The sequence below is a fragment of the Protopterus annectens genome, chromosome 7.part0, assembly GCF_019279795.1.
Source record: "Protopterus annectens isolate FY-2018-M chromosome 7.part0, PAN1.0, whole genome shotgun sequence".
NCBI classification, from domain to species: Eukaryota; Metazoa; Chordata; order Ceratodontiformes; family Protopteridae; genus Protopterus; species Protopterus annectens.
The window spans coordinates 1,634,784,992-1,634,807,272 of NC_056739.1; positions in this window are offsets into that span (position 1 = coordinate 1,634,784,992).

A 22,281-nucleotide genomic window follows, 5' to 3' on the forward strand; every position below is an offset into this window, starting at 1 on the left:
CTCAAAGAAGTCAACCATATTTAACAGGCACGATCAACCTTTAACACATCCAAACTAGGTTAGGTCCAGACTCTGGAGATTGCCCATGTGTTTGTTAATAAGGTCTCTCTCTTTTTAATTTCTCCAAGTATTTTGTGTTTCTAATACCATGATGGAAATGGACCGCATTCCAAAGTCAAAGTATGATTCAAGTTCATGAAATTAGTATTGTTTCAATCTTTGATGTTAGTCAGAAGTGCTCTTTGACGCACCTGCATTGTACCCAGTAATGACTCCTTCTGCAGTTCATACAGAGTTACATATATCGGTAACATCTCTAAGTACGATTATAAATTCTTTTTTATAAGACCCATTTCTCCTGCTACTATTGGAACTGTCTGTAAATCCTTCTTCCACATTGCTCTTGTTTCTGCCTGCAAATCCTGTTTTTTTTTTACTTTGTGTCTCTCTGTACAGAAGATACTTTAGTCACTTGGTGTAACAATTGCAGTGATCAATGCTACTTTTGTCTTCTTTTCATGAACCGCTATATCTGGTTTTCTTACATCTATTTTTTGAACTGTTGGTAATGGGTGATCCTATGCGATATAAATTTCATCACTTTCTATAATGCGTAGTGGCTTGTTTCCACTGTTTTTCAGTTTCTTCAATATTATAATGTTCGCACAATCCCTAATGCAACAGTTATTGACACATTATTATGGCTTCCAGAATACAGCCCTTCTGCCATTAGTATATCACAACCAGCAGCAAGATGTCCGACTGTTTCTAATTCTGTTTTACAAAATCTACATTTGTCTGTTTCTCTCACATATTCAATGGACTTCGTAAACCAGTGTGTGTGTAGTAAACTGTCTTGGGCCACCAATATTAACCTTTTGTCTTTTGGTTGAAATTCACCTCTCTTTAACCATTCCTGTGTTCGATCCTGATCAACATGATGTTATTCCAATATTTTCTATATTTGCAACTGTATTTATGCATTTTCCACATTCCTTGCCTTCTCATCTGATCCTTCACCTTATGTATTTTTGTTTGTTTTTTGGCACATTCAGTTGCTGTCTGATTTCTATCTACTTCTGGTTTGATTTTCTCTCCCAGTTGACACTGATATGCTTCTGCTAAAGTAGGTAGGGAAGTCATCTTAGACTTTTTCTCCTCATGTTTCAAAAATTGCACTATGGTTGAGTCTTGTGAGGTCAGCAGATATCTATGCAATCCTATGATTGCAGATCTATACATGTAATCAGTTTTGAGGAGGCCCATACCATCTTCAGAATAGGGAATACATAGTCTTGGTATACACTGATTTTTATAAATCATTTGATGAGCATGAAGCATCCATTTTGTTTTCCTGTCCAACAAATCCAACACCTTTAGGGGTCAGTCATTCACTCCAAAACTGTAAGTTAGGACAGGCAAAGCAAATTGGTTTATAGCTTAAACTTTGTCCCTAAATGTCAGCGTTGTTTTCAGTATTAATTTTTAGTATTCTAAAATATTCCTTACTGAGTTTTATTTGCATTTGTTCATGTTTCATTGCTGATCCTTCATCAATTCCCAAATATTTACACACTCTCTCTTGCTCAAATTCTTTTATATCGAGTTCCTGTCCCAAGCTGATGTTTTCTTGGTGCTGCAGTTTTCCTGCTTTAAAAGTTGCTTTTGCACATTTATCAAGACCAAATGACATTCTTTTATCATCTGAAAAAGTTTTGACCACTTGCAGTTGTGCTTCCAGTTCTTCATCTTATGAACTACACAGTTTTAAATCATTTACAAAAAGGAGGTATGGAGTCTATTTACTTTGTTGTTTTCTGGGAGCCAAATTATTGCCATGATCTAATCTGTTAAGAAAAAGCTTAATGGGTTAAGGGTAAGATAAAACAGCAGCGGTGAAAGAGAGACATCCTGTAATAGCTCCCTTTGAATTTTTATCCCTGGAATAATAATTTATTCTTTATCATGGCTTAACTACAAAGTGGTTTGCCACTGTTTCATGGTTGCTGTATTGTAATCAATCAGTATAGGGTGTATCTTACATATTTTTAAGCAGTCTTTTATCCATGAATGTGGGATACTGTCAAATGCTTTTTTGTAGTATATCCATACCATACTTAGATTCTTCCCCTTTTTATAGTTCTCCATTATGACTGTATTTAACAACAAATGATCCCTTGTTCCATATGACTTTCTTTTGTTACCCTTTTGTTCTATTGCCATGACTGAGTTTTCTTCTAAATGACTATAAACTTTGTTGGCATCAGTTTCAATGTATAGTTTATATGTTGTTAGAAGGCAGGTTATTGGTCTAAAGTTTTTGCAATAGTTTGCAGGTTCACTCTTAAGTAGGAGCATTGTTTTTTCCTGCTGTTAACCATTGTGGTGTCTGTTCAGGGTGTGCATATAATTAATTCTTACTCATGGCTAAATCTTCATGTAAAGATGTTAATACATTTAGCCAGAAGTTAGGTACCGCATCTGCGCCTTTTCCATTTGGGGCTTTTCTTAACTTTGTTTTATTCTCTCTGGCCATTACTTCATCCCATTTCATATCCTGGACATTTGAACTTCTTATACTTTCTTTTTTTACTTCTATCCATTTAGCATCTTATTATGTTCCACAAGATTTTCAGATATATTTATCCAAAATGTATCTATTTCTTCTTTATTTTGGTGGTGTTTCAATTCCTTTTGCCTTGTTTCCCAATTATCTATAAAAATTTTTTGGGGTCATCTATAAGTTGTTTTTTTTGTACTTTTTCTTTATGTTTATCTGCATATCTTCTAAGTTTTTCTGCTTGTGCTTCTATTTTTAGTTTATTATTTACGATAGTGGATGATAGATCCTGATCTTTTCTAATACTATGCATTGTTTTATCACATATATCTTTGTGAATGTTTTTTTTTTATCTGTTCCCTCTTCTGTATTCTTCTAACAGTGATACCTAATGTCTTAATTGCTTTATACTTCTCTCTGTTCAATACTTCCATGATTTCTCCCCTTTCTTTCCTTACTGCCCTGTGTTTTTGTGCTAAGAGTTTATCTGTTATTAGTTTAGCTGCACAGTAATATATCCTATTTATCTCTGTTATATTGCATGAATGTTCATTTATTTTATCAAACTTCTAACTTTTTGAGTTTTATTGACTTTCTGTAGTCTATTTCTTTCATCAGTCTTAATATGTCAGTCCATCTCTATTAAATCAAGCAACTCTTCTCTTAGATCATTTTCCTCTAAACTGAGGGCACATTGTTCTCCATTTCCTTTGAGCATTCTATAGAAATTTCCACAGCATCTTCCTGTACCACATTCTCTTCAGTTTCATCCTATGTCATCTGTTGCTCTTTCATGTGGGAACTCACTGGCCTATAACTTCACAATATTGACTGTCAGAGTTGCCACAGCTTCCTGTTCCTTCCCTTGCTGTGCAACTATAACTAAACCTTTGTACTGGTTTCCTACAGGAAGCTCCAAAGTATCTTTGGATGGCAACTGATCAAATGTTTTCTGCTCCCATGGTTTATCCTTAATTTGGGAATCCATTACTCTATCCTGCTGTGATGTTATCAAAGTTAGATTTTCTACACTAAATCCTTCACTTCACAGGTAATGCATAACCTCACTTTCTATTTCTTTAAATTCTCCATTACTAATCCTTTTTTCTACTTTTCCTCTTTGTTTTCTTATGTTTTTGTATTGTAAAAGTTTCCATATCTGGATGCCTTTGCCTGTATTATTCTTCAAATATCTTTGGTGCTGCTCTTTTTGTATTGATTAGTTTTGCTTTTTTCCTTTGCATTAATATTACATCATATTAAATCTCTTTTGATTTCCCATGTCCATATTTCTTCTTCAGATGTCTCCAGCTCCTCCTGTTTCTCCATACTCAGGGGACTTGTTGTTTCATGATGCTGTGATATAACCTATGTTAGACTTTCTACACCAAATCCTTCACTTCTCAGGTATTCCATAATGTCTATTTCTAATTTTTAACTTCTCCTTTATTAATCTTCTGTTCTACATTCCTTCTTTGTGCTCTTATTTTTTGTATTTTTAAATTTTCCATATCTGGATGCCTTTGCTTGTATTTCTCTTCAAATATTTTTGGGACTGCTTTTTTGTATTGATTAATTCGGCTTTTTTTCTTTGCATAAATATTGCACCGTACCAAATCTCTCTTTCCCATGTCCATATTTCTTTTTTATACCTTCAAAAATCTCTAGATTTGCTCTTTATATTTTTACACTTCCTCAGTTGCTTCTTTTTACAAATGACCCAAGGCTTCTTGGTCTACATAATGTTTTTTTCATAAATCTGTTGTATTAATGAACACACATTTTTATTTGAAGCTTCTGACAGTTTTTCTTGTGCAAGTATTTTTTTTTCTTTCCTCTAATTTCTCTCTTAATCTTTTTTGTATATGTTCTTTCTGGAAATTCTTGGCTTCTCGCATAATAGTAACAGTACATAATTTCTTTCTTTCCTCAATAGTTCACTCAATTGTCTTTATGGTTCTTTTTTGGCCTATCAATCTTTGTGATTTTTCTGGACTAATACTTCCTTCTACAGTGGGGGAGGGCATCCTCCCCCTGGGCCTGGCCTAGCCTTATTGTAGGAATGTTTCTGTGTCTTGAGGACTCTACAGTGTATTTTTTCTACTTGTGGTACTAGTGCACCTACCAGAATTGGGCACTTTTTTATTGTAGGTGTTGCACACCTAGCTATCTTTTTATTTTTATTTTTTAACCTACATCTGTCCATGGTATATGCTATATAAAATACAGTCCATATCAGTGCTGTGTTGGTGAGATGTTGTGAAAAATAGGGTCCACCTTGTGAAGGTACTCACCAAGACTTGAGGAGGAAATCAATTCCGGCAATACTACTCTAATTTGCTTGCTGGTTTATCATCTCTCCAATTTTTCCATGGCCTTGTAGATGAGGCTAGTGAAGGTTATGAACCTATAATTCCCAGGGTGGGTTGATGGTCTGCCTTTGTGCAGAGAGATTACTGTTGCTGTCCTCCATTCCAACAGAACATAGCCAGTTTGCAGGCTGTGGTTAAACAGGGATGCAAGTGGGTCCGCTAGTTCATGTTTGAAGTTGTTTAAAAGGCAACCTGGGATGTTGTCTGGTCCCATTGATGCCATATTATTGGCCTTGGAGAATGCCGAGATGATCTGCTCTCTTGAGATAATAGGCTGAGGAATGGTAGTAGGTATTCTTTTGGGATGACTAGAGAGGACAGGGGAGCGTAGTTTGCTCCAAATTTGTCAGCTAGTAAGTTGGCCATTATCTTAGATTTATTATGGTCATGCCATCCACAACCATTTCAGTGCATAGCTGGGTATTCCATTTTAGATTTTGGACATAGTTAAAGAATCAAAGTGACAAAATGAGAGGCCAGCAGACTATGGCAAATTAATGCTTTATTATAACATAAAGTAAAAAAGCAATAACAGACCGGTTTAGGCTACAGAAATCAAATAGCCTTCATCAGTGTCAATACAAATACCATAACTCAATTGCTCTGTTTTATATTATCCCCTTGGGTGTGTACATATATCTGAGCACATTCAATTTTTCCATATTGTGGGTTTCTAAACTCCTATATATACATATATACCTATTGTTTCTTTATAACTAAGGGTGTAGTTATTGGTTTGGAGTCACATATATATTGAGATTTTTTGCAACCTTTACTGATCAGTCTATCACCAATGGATTTGATTAGGCTTCTACAGGGTCTATCAGTGGATCGGGATGATCTGGTATTTTTGGCTTGGGGCATTCCAGTAATCAGAATAATGGTCTGGATTCATCAGAACCTGAAAATATGTGTGTTTCCCATTTTCAAAGACTAACCAAATGCATGAGGTCCCTATGGACCAATGTGTGGCATTCTAAACTGTTCAAGGCCTACCAAGCCAAGGGAATCTCACCTAGAGGCCTTAGGGTGTGTACACAACCCTTGGTAGGCAATATTGATACCAAACTGGTGGAACAATGGGCTATAGCCCAACAAAAAGCCTCCATGGGGTTTGTAGAGGTTCTGGCTGCCTATTATGATCGGGCCATTGATATGGGCATAGCTAAGGTAGCCCAGATGTGTGAGGAAACTAAGAATTTTGAAGGGCAATCCTCATATACTACATGTCTAAACAAACTCAGTCAGAAATTACTCAGTTTAGAACAACAACTCAAAGAGAGGAAAATGCGCACATTCCAAAGGGATTTGGAGGATTATAATAGGGGTAACCCCTTCAGTATCAATAAACATGTTAAGTTTGAGAATGTGAATAAGAAAGTTATGAAACAGAAACGACCTAGGTCGATTCTCAAGTGGTCGACTTCCCTCATTATGATACATCAGGGGATGACTCCTCATCTGTCGCAGACCTAGATATACAGCACACCCCAGATTCTCCGGTATCTAAACATAGTAACTCACAAAACCCTTTAGGGGTAGACCAAGGAGAGCATGAAGAAAACATACCTAGGGTAGACAGCATCGAGGGATTACTCAGACTAATGATTCAGAAATAACTGTCAATAACAATGTGTTAAATATTTGGTCATCACCTTTGTCACAAGCTCACATTAAATTACATAATAAAGGGCTGAACTTTATACCTGGATTTTTTTGTTTCTGAAGACACTCTTGCACAGGATGTTATATCCTTTTGTCTAAATTTTGCTAAATTTAAAATTACATTTTCAGTCAGCTACCAATTCTGGACACGAGGATGTTTTCAAGTATCATAAATCAAATTTTATGCCTCCTATGCATCGCAATGTTCAAATGTTTCAAACATGCATTCTCAAAGATCTACATTTTTATTCTAGGGAATTCAGGATTTAGCCTAACAACCTCTCAAAGATCGAACATAAAGCTATACAGGAATTGGGAAAACAACAAGGATTTGGTCATTCAACCCGCAGACAATGGCGGGTGGTGGTTGTTATGGACTTGACACAATATAATGCCGAAGAGGACAGGCAACTGAATGATGGGCGTTACTATATATGTATGCCCTTAGATCCCACCTTCAGTTTTAAGAAGCATATTGATGAATTTATTTTGTCTGCTAAGGAGGAGGGCATTATATCTGATACAACTTTATATCATGTAATGGTGTCCGACCCTAAGAGTCAATATATTTATTTTCTTCCAAAAATACACAAAGATCTTTATCATCCACCAGGCAGGCCCATTGTCTCATGGAGTGGTTCCATTATGGAACCCCTTTCACAATTCCTGACAAAATATTTACAACCTTTATTAAAATGGGTTCAGTCTAGGATCCATGATACTACGGAATTCCTGCAAATCATCTCAGAGATGCAATTGGAACCGGGATGGTTATGTACTCTAGATGTTTCAGCGTTGTATACCAACATTCCCTGCTGGGCTGGGTTACAAGCACTTAAATACTGGCTGTATAAGTCAGAACTTTATCCACCAGGGTTTAACACCTTTTTGATCTGCCTTGCAGAACATGTTTTGACCAAAAATGTGTTCTATTAACAGAACAAATGTTATTGGCAGGTTAAGGGCATGGCAAATGGGGCATCTTTCTCCCCCATTTATGCCAATCTTTTTATGCCCCATTTAGAGGAATATCTCATTTATGCCAATACACATAACATATATTTAGATGAAATTGACATCTGGAGGTGTTATCTTGATGACTGTTAGTTGGTATGGAGATCTGATAGTGAATATCTTTTGGAGTTTGTGGAGTACCTTAATGACAACAAATGGCGTATACAGTTTACAGTTAATTATGATGTCCAGAAAATTACCTTTTTGGATGTTTTATTTACCAGAAATGTCGATCATACCCTAGAGACAGAGGTTTACTGTAAATACCCACAATATAACTCCCTTCTTCATACTTCCAGTTTCTATCCACCACACATATCTAGGAACATTCCCAAATCTCAATTTCTTTGGATGAAGCGTATTTGCTCACATCTAGCCACTTATGAATGTTTTAAGGAGGATTTAATAATCAGATTTAAAGACAGGGGTTATCAAATGGGCAACATCCTCAATGCTAGAAACTGGGTATCAACACTGGATAGGAGTGATATTCTGAGGTATAAAGAGAAAAAACGAGGGAATGAATCAGTGATCCGTTTGGTAACCACCTATGGGAGAAACACATATGTGTTATTGAATAGTGTCCAAAGACATTGGAACATTCTCTTAGCAGACAGTAGGCTTTCTGCGTTTCTACAGGATAGATGTCTTTTCTCCTTTTGAAGAGGGAGAACTTTGGGCTCACATTTTAGTAATTTCAAACATAGCCCATGGAATATTCAGGACTCTATACAAAGAATTTTGACCGGTGACCTACTTGTGGGTTGTGTCCCTTGTGGACACTGCAATCATTGTCAGAGGGTTACAAAATCCAAACAATTTAGTAGTAAGAACATGAGAACTGTATATGACATCAGGTTCTACACCAGTTGTGGTAATGATTGGGTAATTTATCGTGCAACATGCACCTGCTCAGCCTTTTATGCAGGGCAAACTTCCAGACCCTTATGCTTACACATGTCTGAACACTGCAGTGACATTAGAACAAAAAAATCTAGCAATGCCCTTTATAAACATTCATTGGTACACAGGAATGCAAATTTTAGATTTACTGCTATAGACAGCATTGTGGGCAACAGGATTAATAAAGCTAGATGGCATTCAATATTAAACACAAAAGAAAAGAAGTGGATTATTAAGTTGGGTGGTTTATTTCCACCAGGTCTCAATGAGAATTTTTGAACAACCAATGGGCTTCAATTTTGGTGACAGGTTTAATATAAAAATGAGCAATGGAGTTATAGCATTTGTACTGACACTGATGAAGGCTATTTGATTTTTGTAGCTGAAACCGGTCTGTTATTGCTCTTTTCCTTTATATTATAATAAAGTATTAATTTGCCATAGTCTGCTGGCCTCTCATTTTGTCACTTGGATTTTACTGTTTTGGGACTGTGCAGTTGCCATACTTGCAGGAGCTGCTTCATTTTGCATAGTTAAAGAATGCCTTGTGATTATCCTTAGCTAGGAAGGCTAGGACAACTGTTTTTGCTTCATAATTAACTTTTGAGTACTTGACAAGATCTATGATTTGTTTAAGCTTGAGAGGGATTTCTTCCTCTGCTGAGCCAGTTCCCTTCCCTCTTGTTCTTGGACATTAGTTTCTTTCTCTTGTTATATAACCTGTTAATACCAGGAATCTAACAGGGTGGCTTGTTTTTTTTTCTGCAAAACCTGGTTATAATCCAGTCAGGTACAGCTGATTTTATACAGCTGCTTAAGTGGTTATACAGGGCATTGGTGTACACCTCTGCATAGGGGTCAGTATTAATTGCATTTGAAGGAATTTTGAAACTTCTTATACTATCTCTTAGTTAGGAGGTAATTTGTCTTTGAAAAATTTGTAAGCGTTTTTGAGCATGATGGGGTATCTGGTCTTATAATTACATCTAACAAGACTGCTTTATGGTCCGATTTTACCAGAGAGGACATCACAGGGAGAATGGCAATGCTTTACCATGTTAGTGAGTACTATGTCCAAGACATTTGACCCTCTTGTAGGTGTGCATTGACAAAGTCCACGAACCTCTAAGCCAGCATGCTTGTGGTTGTGTATGTTTCTCAGTCAATGGTAGGATAATTAAAATCATCCATGGGCTGTATGGCATGTGACTCCACTAAGCCCAGGTATGCAGTATGCTTTTCCTGTTTCATGGTGGAAGATCTATTGTTTGCTCTGACATGGTAGGGGGCTTAACCCATAGTTATTTGGACATGGAGTAGCTCAAGAGATTCACACTGTTTGAACAGTCTAGAGGTGTACGTATCCTTAATGAAGATGGATACACCTCCTCTTTTGGTTCTTTCCAGCTCAGTTTGTGATCTGAACATGTGGAAAGCATTGTAACTCTGCATGTCTGGGGTGCTTTCCATGCCTTTGAACCATGTCTTGGTGTCTGCACAGATGTCAGCTTCTTCTAAAGCAAGAAGTGCTTCCAAGGAGTGTCGTTTCTTGTTTAGACTCCTAGCATTAAGCCGCAGTACCTTGAGTTTATATAGAGAGGAGTTTGTTACTTTGACACTGCCTATAAAAGGCACAATAGGGCTGGCTAATGGCTTTGCCAGTATCCAAAAGCCTAGAAGAGACAAGTGCAGACCTTCTCTGGCAAAGCACCGTGGTCTGTCGACCATGTCTTCCCAGGTGAACAGATATTGGATCCCCTTGGCCTGACATCAGAAGCTAAGCAAATTGTTAAAGTCAATCATTTTTTATTTGTATTGTGGCATAATCACAGGAGAAGGTAGAATGCTGATTAAGGATAGGCTTATACCTGCCTGTGACACATAATCTGAGAGCTCAGTCATATCTCTCTTCATATAGTCCAGTGAGGTATGTCTCAAGTCCTTCACCCCCACATGGACTATGACAGAATCATGCCAGTACTTGTGGTTAAGTGACTTGAGTGCTTGAGTGACTTGTCAGATCCTGGCCAGTCACAGGCAACTAATCGTAACCCACTCCTTATCCAGCCTTGTGATGGGAACATCTATATATCTCACAATGGAGTCACCTATGATTTTGTGGTGTTACATATTATGGGTTTATTTGCTGAGGCATTGGTGTGTGTTATTATGTGTTATGGTTGTTTTTTGCATTGTTCTGTGTGTAAGTGGTTTCCCTTTGGGAGGCCTCCAGTCTTTTGGTAAGTTATTAGTGAGTATCTCCACATATGAGTTTATGTGTCATGTCCTTATTTAGTGTGGGAAATGTGTGTGTGTACTGACAACCTGTTTGGCATTCAATTTGTCCTTATGTGAGAGTTTTGCCTCCAATTTCATAGTGTAACTATATCTCTCATATAAAGTATTTGTTTGTTTCAGGAGTAATTGGTTGTCAGTATACATCAGGCAATTGCTACCTTGCCTCAGGATGCCCATGTTTATCAGGCTGGGCAGAGAGATGATGGAAAACTGCCTGTCTGTGATAGTAGGCTCTTACTGTATGTTTTATTAGGGGTGGGAATGGGTTAATTTAACAGGACTGTGCTGGTAGCACCAAGACTACCAGACGGACCTATATTTTGTGTAGGCTAAGGCTGAGCAATATGACAGTGCTGCTCAGTGCTCCTAGAGAAGCAGAAAAGCTTGGAAGGGTTTCACTGATAACTGTTTATGGAAAAACTGAGCTTCTAGGCTTTTGCTTCTATACAGGGCAGTGTTAACTGCTGCTGGCCATAGAGCAGCACCATGCAAATGTGAAGCTTAAATATGAGCAAAGAAAAACAAGTTCTAAGCTAACTACCAATCAAGAAGGCACACAACAAGCCTTCCACTTGCAATCCCCAACTATGATAAGTTAGATCAGCACATTTCTGCCACAAGAGTGCATAAAAACACCTACTTAATGTAGAATAGCTGGTCTGGAGCCCAAGTATAACAAGACCACACAAATTACCTAGAACAGCCCTACAACTGACACATACAGTGTAATATAATGCAACTGACTACTTAAAACAGCAGCAGCAGACAGTACATTTTTTTTGAAACTGCTGAAGTACAGTCAAAGTATATAAGAGACATGCAAAACAAAATACTTAGAGCCCTTCTGTGTGCTTTCTAGCTCACATAGGCCAGGTAAAGACCTACTGCCACCAGGTGAATGAATAACCAAAGTCCTTCTATTGTAAAAGCACAGTAAAGGAGTGTCCAGAGTGAAATGATACTGCAAATAAACTTAAATATATGGACACAGTAGTATACTTTAAACAGAAATGTGTGATCATTCAATAAAAGTACTTCACTTTGTATAAATGAGAAAAGAGCTTCTCAATTGTACAGAATTTATAAAGGCGCTACAAACAAGATAAGCTGATTAATAAGCCCTCCAGCCACCTATTGATTTGTGCATTGATTTGTGCAAGGTGATTTCACTCTGGTACATCATGTTTGTTATGCAGGATATGCCGTTAAGTTATACAACACTGCAATATGGCAGACACAATAATCGTGGTAGGTGGAATTTCACTGATGGAAGAACAGTTTCCAATATTTAGATGCTTCCAATGGTGCCCCTAAGTAAGCTCCAGTACAATGTAGTAGGATATTTGCATGAGGTTGTGGTTTGGCATAATGGTTAAAGTGCTTACCTCACAGACACAAGGTACAGGGTTTAATTCTCACCACTGGGGAAACTGGATAGGCATAAATGGCCCACAAGGGCAGTTAGCCTAGTAATTACCTATGAACCTATGTATATAAAATGTTATAAAACATGTTAGTACCCAAACAGATTCAGTGGATATTGGAGTCTCCTGATAATGAGTTTGTAGAAGACCTGGCTACATGGTATGACTATGGTAGGAAGAAATGGGCACTGTATACAACATCACCAGCTAAGAGGCAGAATCTGCTTCAAAATTATGGAATGACTGGTTTAGATACAACAAAGAAAATCTGTGATGCCTGCAATACAATAGCCATGTCAAGCTATACTGTGCATGGACGGGCAGATCTATTTATCAGACACAGGTTAACATCATAACAAAACAATGGGGGCACAGGTTTTATCATATGTATAGATGTGTAGAGCCAGAATGACAGAGACTAGTTGGTGTGTGTGTGTGTGTGTGTGTGTGTGTGTGTGTGTGTGTGTGTGTGTGTGTGTGTGTGTGTGTGTGTGTGTGTGAGTGATGACCTTGTGAGTGCAAAGAGTTTGGAAGACAGTGCAAGTGGGTGTTTTTTTCAAGAATGGGGTACTTGTGCAGAGGAGGGTGGAGCTGGTCAAATGTTGTACACATGAAAACAGCCTCTGCAGATGTTACTGTACTGTGAATGTTTCTCCATGACAAGACCTGGACAGCTTCAGTAGGTATGTGTGCGGACCATGCTTATCCCTGTCGACTGCAGCTTTCTCTTCGAGGAATGAAACTCTCCATTTTATTCCACTCTAGCATTTACTTTTTTATTTAAAAGTTGATTTTCTTGTGAGAGTGTAAACTTTTTGAGAGCAGCAGTGATTAGTCAGTGGCAGGAATTAATACCCTGTTGTTTATAAGGGGTAGGTGTTACTGGCTGGAGATCTAGCTACTTTTTTGTTGGTTCTTTTGAATTAACTTCTTAGATTAACAGTGGTGAGTGGCACTCCAACCATCATCATCAGCCCCCTTTTCCTCATTTTCTACACAGGGTCGGGGAACCATGTTAACTGTTGCCAACTCTCTTCATTCAATGCCACACTCTTGCTTTCTTTGACACTCACACCTGACTGTCGCAGATCTTCTTTCACACAATCCATCCACCTCTTTGCTGGATCTCCTCGTTTCCTCTTACCTTCTTCCTGTCTGTTCCAAATTTTCTTCACCAGATTGTGGTCTACTTTTCTGCACATGTTCAAACCACTGTAATCTGTTCTCTTTGATCTTTTCTGGAATTGGAGCTACTTTGGCTTCTGCTCTTATGTCCTCATATCTTCGTTTGTCCCACAGAGTGCATCCTACCATCCTTTTCAGGCACTTCATTTTCATCACCTCTAGCTTCTTCATCTGCTCTGCCTTTACTTCAAAGGTTTCTGTACCATACAGTAGTACTAGTTGCATCACTGTATTTTACACCTTACCTTTCAGCTTCTTTGGGATTCTTCTGTTATAGACTACACCTGACACTCTATGTCACTTAGCTACAGCCCTCTGATTCAAGCATTGACCTCTTCATTCAGACTTCCCTTCTCCTCACCTACCCATCCCAGATACTTGAAGCTATTTATCTGTTCCACTATCTTCCCTCCTATCTCATTTCTCATCTTCTTCTGATTTCCCCAGTTTGCTGCAATTACCACTGTCTTATCTGTGCTTAGTTTCATTCCATGTAACAGTAGTCATCGCCACAGTAGTCAGGACATCCTTCTACATGGCACACCTCATCATAAAAGGGTTCTCATCCAGGAAAAAAGAGGTCATGGTTCCCCTCTACTCGACACTCATTAGACCCATTATAGAGTACAATGCTTCTTTTGGAATGTACCTCACAAGACATCTGCAGCAGCTGGAAAGGCCACAGAAGTACCTCACAAAGAGGATTACTGGCCTCAAACAAATGCCCTACACTGACCATCTCAATAAAATCCAGCTTTACTCCATAGCACATCGCCTACTCCGAGGTGATCTTTGCCTAACATATAAAGCTATGTCAAACCCAGAGCTGTTGGACATGCTACTCCTAAAGAAATCCCAAACCCCCCGAGCTACATGTCTTAAGGACCTAAACCTTGTCACCACAATAAACAGGATATGCTGGAGGGATAGATTCTGTCCCAGAGACTTCCCATACTCTGGAACAAGCTACCCATCTATATTAAGCAAAGTTCTTCATTAGCACTCTTCAAGAAAAATCTTGATGAGTGGATGGGAAATAGGAAGTACACCCCGGGATCACTTCTGTGTCTCTGCTCGACAGTGGCACAGGAAAATCATTTTCTTGGGTGGCGTAAGCCAGGGAACCTTGTTGGCTAGGCTTACATAGGCCCTTGAGCCGATAGCCTGGTATCTACCTATGAACCTGTGAACCTATGTGCCTTCAGTTTTGCATTCCATTGGCAGAGACCAGTTGACATAATGGTTATGGTCTTTGCCTATCATGCACAAGGTATAAGGTTGGATCCTGACCCCTAGCCAATGCCTATTTGGAGTTTGCATGTTCTTCTTGTGTCTCTGTGGGGTTCCTCCCACCTCTGAAAAGCAATTCTGAGTGTTTCCATCTAAAACTCACTAATGAATGGAGCTGTGGGCAGCGGCACAAATTCTATATGTTGCACTATAGTGGAAGAGTTGTACAGACCAACTTCTTTAGGGCATCTATTGTGGTGTGCAATGTCCTCAAGATAGGAGAAGACAGATCACAGACTGCTTGCCGTGGCAGGTCTAGCCACTTGACAGTGTAAAATATGGCTCTAAGTGATTCGATCCTGTTGACTAGTACTGCCAAATGGCCATGGGCAGTTACTGGTGGCACTACAACCAGCACAGCACAATGCTGTACACTTTTATTTTCAAAGTATCTCTCAGGAACCTTAGTTAACTCTACTTTCCAGTTACATAAACTGCATTGTTAAGAAGTAGCACATTGTTACACATCTAAAGCCAATCTTGTAGTCAGTTTAGTGAAATTCATCACCACTTACCTTGTGTTGGTTTTCAAACCGAATCTTGCATGTCCATACTTATACCACAAATCAAATATTGCAAATCTGAGTTGAATCTGTTCTCATAGTAGTGCAGAGAGGCACTGTTTTATATTAAGATGTGTGTGTTCTTCATGTGTAGGTAGGCTTAGATTGTTTTCTTTTACACAGATAGTGCTTGAGAAAAATCTGTTTCAAACCTCATAGGTTCTATTCACCCTTTAGCTACACTGTAAACGTTTGTCCAGGTATTCTTGTAGACAGCATGGTTAAAATGGCCATTTTTAGACAATGTACCAATTGCCTAAGGTTTACTGACAACCACCAAATATCACAATCTGACACACTGTGTGAGTGATCCATTTATATATTGCTATTGGAGGTAAAGCTCTCGTACAAATTCACTACAAACAAGAAGCTAGTTACCATACTATACCATACTAAACTAGTCCCACACAGCTCAGATCCAACACATAGACGTACATCTGCTTAGTCTCTTAAAAGTAACCTATCTAAACTACAAAGGCCTCCAAAATGGAACATACGAAGCAAGTAACTTTGGCAATCTCATAAACACACAACTCAGGCAGCACTCATCATGAAACATATATATGAGTCACATTGACTGAAAACAAAAATCTAATATACTATTTAAAAGTGACTTCATAGTGAGACACACAGATGTGCCACTCACCAGGCTGTGCAAGGAGAGGGTCATAGTCAGTTGACTGCCAGATGACAAGATTTGCAACATCATTCATGCACTCAAGTCCTTGCCCCACAAATACATATAAGATACAGGCATTGTTCAAGTATATGTAAAGGACTCAATATATATATCTCCCTGGACTATATGAAGAAAAACATGGCATAGTTATTGGAATACGTATCCGAGACAGGTGTGAACTGAGTCTTGAGGAGCATTTTATCTTCACCAAGAAAGATGCTGCAATGCAATCAAAAGATTTTTAACAATTGACTTAGTTTCTAGAGTAATTCAAAGGGTGTCCAATATATATCTGCCTGGAAAGAGGTGGTCCTACCTGCTTTTCCAAAGATGGCCTGCACCTTTTCCCCCAAGGCTTCCACCTACAGAAAATGACCTTGTCCACCAGCATAATACTTTACTTTCTCTAGGCAACATTGTCTTTCAAAAGCTTTCACATACAAAACAGAATTCAGATAGCATAAAGGTACTGCTGCTCAACTAGGAGCCATAATAAAAAGCTCTACTCCTACAGGTGGTACTTATCCTAGACTCTAATGATAAATGAATTGTCAGAGAGCCTTGGTTGAAAACCTTTGAGAACACAGCATCACTGAAAGATTTCCTCTCCTACCACTCATTCAGGCCCAACACACAAGATAAAGGCACTACATGTGAAGATAATGACCTGAAACTCCTCCATGTAGAGCATACCATTAACAAAACCCCATAACACATTGTAGCTATCTACAAGATCCCTTCTGTGTGCCTCTTGGTGCATACCACATACCTCACTAGTGTGGAGTCCCTATGCATTTAGACATAACCATTCTCCTAGAGGACTTAAACAACCTCTCCATCAGCTGAGAGATTTATGTATCCCCTCACATGTATGCCCAGATATTTCATAAATACTAATCTGATATGTGATATTGGTAAGAATCAGCTCCATGGTTTTATTGGCCTTATCATTGGAACCCTGGGCACACTACAGCTGTTATAAGTGTGCATGTCATGAACAAGTTTAATTTGAAGTCTTCAGTCCCTTTGCTTCACTACAACAAATTCCATGGCATGAAGAGCACTACAATGCCTGCATTTGAGTTTATCATGCAATTTCAAGGTTGCTAGCATGACAATTATGCTAATCAGCCAAACAAGGGTGTCTCCAAATTGTACCTTTTATGTAATACACACTTGACCATGGATGTGCACACACCTGCATGAATTGCCATGCAGGGCATAGTGCATGCATGGCCATGCACTGACCCTGTGGGTATGTGGATTTATTAAACATTTGCTGCTGCTGGTAGATGTATTTAAGAGCAGTGATGGAATCTGATGTGGGTTGTACAGGCTATACATAAATGTACCATTGTGCCATTCAAACCCCAAACAGCACCACTGCACACTACGTATGTATGTGTCACAACAGAGTGCCATCATCAGCTTTCACACTGCTCTAGCAAAATTCATGTATATCTCACGTCATTTAAAATGTTCGTTGATATGAATGTGCTAGCATATTCCTCTAAACTGTGGCCAGTGAAATGGGAATGGCATGTGAGGGCACATATTGTGTCAGGACTCCCAAGTGGTATATGAAGGAATTTAAACTATATCTGAATCGCATCTATTGAGACCACCATGAGTACCTGCTGCATGCCACTTATAAGGGTTCTCAGTATAAGGTGGATGTCTGCCATTCCCTTTCCATTAAGGCTACTGGTGCATCAGGTATCATCAGCTCAGACAGGCAGTGTAGCCATGACTACAGTGACTTTTTAAAGAAGCACATATTGTCATTATTAACTAATGGGAAGAGGAAGATAAAAAAATACTCTCAAGTTCTGCAATAAGCATGAATTTCAGGTGAAGTTTACTATAGTGTAGTAATAAATGACCTGCAAAATGCATGACGTGATTCATGCACACTTCTATTTTCTTTTATGGTATCATCTAATGGGGAAGTACAGAATAACTGTCTGACCTTTCAGAGATGTATAGAATGACACTCCAGATTTAGGTTTTAGATTATTCTGGTAATAGTATACCAGAATCTACTTCTCATACTAACAAAATTGTGTGTTAGTAAATTTTTTCTAGTAGCGTAAATGTCTCCTATCAGGCATACACACCTCCTGACAAATATGCACTGTAAATGCATGCCATTTTGTTTTTACACCCAACCAATTTATTGGTGTCCACCCTATCAGGATAGGCATTATATACTTACCCCCACTTGCCCCCCAGCATACTATATGCCATACTGTACGACACACCTGTGCATTTGGCCACCTACATTTCCATCTCTCCTGACATAGCCCTGTTATCCCTGTAGGAATTTGTCTGATTGCCTGGAATACTGCATGTTCTTCTCCCTTCAAGCCTCTTGGCAGTGTTATTTCTACATTGCATACCCTGAGTACATATCCTTGTAGTGAAGCCTGTAGTGTACTGTAGGCTGGCATGCAGAATACTGTAAGATTACTAACCACTGGATGGTGCCCATGTATATGTCATTGCCTTTACAACTGTTTCTGTGTTCCATTAGCACAGTCCAAGTATTGACTTGCAGGCATCCATACAGAAGGCCATGCTTGCCCCAACATGCAACACTGCCTTGGGGCATCCCTCTTAACCAGCCACATTTTTGCAGAATGCCCAGATTTTTTGCCTCATATTTTTGGTCTGTTCCTTATAAAATTTGTGTTTTGGACTAATCTCCGAGGACTGAATTCTATAAATAATAAAATGCATTTGAGTTTCGGACTTCATTTCCTTCATAAAATGCTTGCTAACACATACCCTGTTAATCTAGCAACGTTCTAAGTTCATATGCAGAATATTTAAAAATCTGCCCCTATATTTGGGGCTTTGCCCCCCTCCCCCCATTATTTTAGGCTTTGACCAGATATCTTGCAATAAGAGGTTGAGAAGTATGACTGGGGGTATCCCAGTCCACCTTCCGTGGGTGTTACAGTAATGCATTGTCCTCCCTCATATACTCAGGAGTCCATGTAAGATCATTTTCCTCCTGCCCCTTGTGACACTACATGCATTTCTACTCTTTGACAGGATTCTGCCCCTGTGACACTACCTGCATTTCTACTCTTTGACAGGACTCTGCCCCTTGTGACACTACCTGCATTTCTACTCTTTGACAGGACTCTGCCCCTTGTGACACTACCTGCATTTCTACTCTTTGACAGGACTCTGCCCCTTGTGACACTACCTGCATTTCTATGTTTTAACAGGACTCTGCCCCTGTGACACTACCTGCATTTCTACTCTTTGACAGGACTCTGCCCCTTGTGACACTACCTGCATTTCTTCTCTTTGACAGGACTCTGCCCCTTGTGACACTACCTGCATTTCTTCTCTTTGACAGGACTCTGCTCCTTGTAACACTACCTGCATTTCTCCTCTTTGACAGGGCTCTGCCCCTTGTGACACTACCTGCATTTCTACTCTTTGACAGGATTCTGCCCCTTGTGACACTACCTGCATTTCTTCTCTTTGACAGGACTCTGCTCCTTGTAACACTACCTGCATTTCTACTCTTTGACAGGACTCTGCCCCTTGTGACACTACCTGCATTTCTTCTCTTTGACAGGACTCTGCCCCTTGTGACACTACCTGCATTTCTTCTCTTTGACAGGACTCTGCTCCTTGTAACACTACCTGCATTTCTACTCTTTGACAGGGCTCTGCCCCTTGTGACACTACCTGCATTTCTACTCTTTGACAGGATTCTGCCCCTTGTGACACTACCTACATTTCTACTCTTTGACAGGGCTCTGCCCCTTGTGACACTACCTGCATTTCTACTCTTTGACAGGATTCTGCCCCTTGTGACACTACCTACATTTCTACTCTTTGACAGGACTCTGCCCCTTGTGACACTACCTGCATTTCTTCTCTTTGACAGGACTCTGCCCCTTGTGACACTACCTGCATTTCTTCTCTTTGACAGGACTCTGCTCCTTGTAACACTACCTGCATTTCTACTCTTTGACAGGGCTCTGCCCCTTGTGACACTACCTGCATTTCTACTCTTTGACAGGATTCTGCCCCTTGTGACACTACCTACATTTCTACTCTTTGACAGAGCTCTGCCCCTTGTGACACTACCTGCATTTCTACTCTTTGACAGGACTCTGCCCCTTGTGACTCTACCTGCATTTCTACTCTTTGACAGGACTCTGCCCCTTGTGACACTACCTGCATTTCTACTCTTTGACAGGACTCTGCCCCTTGTGACACTACCTGCATTTCTACTCTTTGACAGGACTCTGCCCCTTGTGACACTACCTGCATTTCTACTCTTTGACAGGACTCTGCCCCTTGTGACACTACCTACATTTCTACTCTTTGACAGGACTCTGCCCCTTGTGACACTACCTGCATTTCTACTCTTTGACAGGACTCTGCCCCTTGTGACACTACCTGCATTTCTACTCTTTGACAGGGCTCTGCCCCTTGTGACACTACCTGCATTTCTACTCTTTGACAGGACTCTGCCCTTTGTGACACTACTTGCATTTCTACTCTTAGACAGGACTCTGCCCCTTGTGACACTACCTGCATGTCTACTCTTTGACAGGACTCTGCCCCTTGTGACACTACCTGCATTTCTACTTTTTGACAGGACTCTGCCCCTTGTGACACTACCTGCATTTCTACTCTTTGACAGGGCTCTGCCCCTTGTGACACTACCTGCATTTCTACTCTTTGACAGGACTCTGCCCCTTGTGACACTACCTGCATTTCTACTCTTTGACAGGACTCTGCCCCTTGTGACACTACCTGCATTTCTACGTTTTAACAGGACTCTGCCCCTTGTGACACTACCTGCATTTCTACTCTTTGACAGGACTCTGCCCCTTGTGACACTACCTGCATTTCTACTCTTTGACAGGACTCTGCCCCTTGTGACACTACCTGCATTTCTACTCTTTGACAGGACTCTGCCCCTTGTGACACTACCTGCATTTCTACTTTTTGACAGGACTCTGCCCCTTGTGGCACTACCTACATTTCTACTCTTTGACACGACTCTGCCCCTTGTGACACTACCTGCATTTCTACTCTTTGACAGGACTCTGCCCCTTGTGACACTACCTGCATTTCTACTCTTTGACAGGACAAACCTATGCTTTACACTGCCACTGGACACATAATTTTAAAGTCGGATAGTTTTACACAGACTAACAAATGTTTTTCTGATAGTGTTACACAGACTTATAAATGGTTTTCTCCTGTTGTGGTTCTCTGTTTCTCACCATTCTTCCTTTATACTTATTAAATATCTGTTGTTTTATCTGCCTCCTTTTAGGATAACTATTTTATGCAGTGTCAGCCATAGCTATCTATAGCAGTTGTGTGGCAGTTGACGCCTCTTTGATAGTCCTGTCCTGCCAACCCCTGCTGGATGTTCAGCTGCCTCTATCCCTACATCTCAATAGGTTGACATGGGTCATGTAATCAGAGGTGACTTGGGACATTCTGTCATGGCATCTGATGGTCTGTCATGGGAAGGGATATTGCTTCATCTCTGAGAATACCACTTTTAGGTCATGATATGTTACCCAATGGGAGTTTGAGAAGATGGTGATGGTTTTGCTGGATCAGAATCTTGATGCCTGTATTGACTGCCTGAAAAATGCCCTTGTGTGCCTGACAGAGCTGCACCTTTGCCTGGTCCTACCCATCAGAACACTAGTGGCTAAGCCAGTGGGGGGAAGCATCATGGAGGTGAGTCACATTTCATTGTGTATAGCATTCGGTATCGTGAAAAGCAACCATCATACAATGTTATCTCCCACAGTGTTACACTTTCCATTCTTTCATTGTCCTCCCCATCTTGTTGCCCAGTCCTTCCTTTCACCTTTTACCCTTCTCTATGTCCGTGTTTCTCTCGCCTTTATGTCTCCCCTTTTGTGTCAGCACCTTCACTAATGATCTTTGTCTGTGTTCTGTGTTTGTTTGTCTGTCTGCCCTGATATTATTGGTATACCCTGTTTCCAGCCCACACTTTCCTATCACTTGTTTTTCCCATTATCCTTGTGCAAAAATAGGCATTTAGACCACACAAAAAATAAATAAATGAATGCGCTTGCTTTAATACCTCTCAACCTCTTAGAGTAGTAAACCTGGACAAAGCCATAAATAAGAATGGGACAAAGGCCCAAAAATATGGACAATTTTTAAATATTGCTCTTACAAATATAGAAAGTAGATTGAATAACAGGTTTTGCATTAGTATAAATTTTCGGAAAGATATGAGGTCTAAAACTCAAATGTTTGTCATTATTTTCTAACTTCAGTCTGCAATGATTTACCACTA